The 1,277-nt window shown below is 39.2% G+C and overlaps 1 non-coding gene across 1 annotated transcript; it reads left to right on the top strand.

The window, feature by feature from the left end:
• Positions 1–309: 309 nt before the first annotated feature.
• Positions 310–383, top strand: trnai-aau (transfer RNA isoleucine (anticodon AAU)). The gene has a single exon. It is a non-coding gene; the product is annotated as a tRNA-Ile (tRNA).
• The last annotated feature ends 894 nt before the right edge of the window (positions 384–1,277 follow it).

Below are 1,277 nucleotides of genomic sequence, written 5' to 3'. Positions count from 1 at the left end.
GGTCACGTGAGCAGGCTCGCCCTCTCTCTAGAGTAACTATGGCAACGGACATTACTGATGATACCGATTTAAAGTTTTATTTTTTATACTACAAATAATTTATTATGGGTACATTGTGTTACATTATATCGTAGCTGTTGTAATAAGCAACGTTGGGTATTTTTTTAAAGAAATAACCAAAGCTCCAAACTAGATATCTAACTGGGAAAACGTCTGCCCTTTCACTTGCAAGCAAATGGTACCTTAAATAGTGACAATAATAGTATCTTTGTCACGATTAAAAATATGTATTTTTTTTCAGGAAGCCATGGCCGGTTAGCTCAGTTGGTTAGAGCGTGGTGCTAATAACGCCAAGGTCGCGGGTTCGATCCCCGTACGGGCCAAGTATGTTTTTCTACATTGCCACTAACCTACCTAAGCACATCATGATCTACTGATAGTGAGAAAATCAAGGTAAGACATTTTCTTGACTCTAACTCAGGGGTATCAAACATACAGCCAGGAGGCAACAACCCGCCGCCAAACGGTCCAATCACGCCTACTGGATGACTTTGTACTGAGAGGTTTCAGGAGAAATTTAAACAGTGAGTAGATACTTCATGTACTTACTGTAGTAATATTTAAATATATTAAATATACATATTGTCAGCCAGCAGCTCCAGTACAATCTGTATCAGACTTCTGTCTTAAAACAGTATGGGTTGGTCCCTGCTGCTGAGGCCCTCACCAAACTTCAGATTACAAATTGTTTATGGTATTTAAACAACTATGTTTTCATGACCCTAGCCTATAATCATCTGCAAATAAGAACTGTTATGTTTTCATTAGCTTACAGTAAGTCATTTATATCTACAAACAGAGCCAGTCCTCTCCCTCCGCCATGTCGTCAGCTCTATAGGGCCATTTGTGTTTTTGCACTTTGCATTGGCATCCATATTTCTCCTCTCCGTTTGGTACATGGAATAAGTTTCAGTTCTGCAACCTCACAGCTAGATGCTCCTCTATCCTGCACTCTAGACCTTTAAGTAAAAATATGTAGGTTGCCTATTACTTCCAAAATGCTCTTAAACAATCAAAAGTAAAAGTACTCATACATGGGTGCAGATCTGATGACAAGTTTGGGGGGGACACAATCAGTTGTGATTTTTTTTTAATTGCACGCGTGCAAATCATGCCCACAGACGCTTGAGATTGCCAGCATATTTCACGATTTCATAGAGCACTACAAAGAGAATCATATGCTTACCTTTACTGTTTATTTCTCTTAAACAGCCAGT

This window comes from Epinephelus lanceolatus, chromosome 24 (assembly GCF_041903045.1).
Source record: "Epinephelus lanceolatus isolate andai-2023 chromosome 24, ASM4190304v1, whole genome shotgun sequence".
NCBI lineage: Eukaryota > Metazoa > Chordata > Actinopteri > Perciformes > Serranidae > Epinephelus > Epinephelus lanceolatus.
This window is presented reverse-complemented; position numbering and strand designations above follow the sequence as displayed.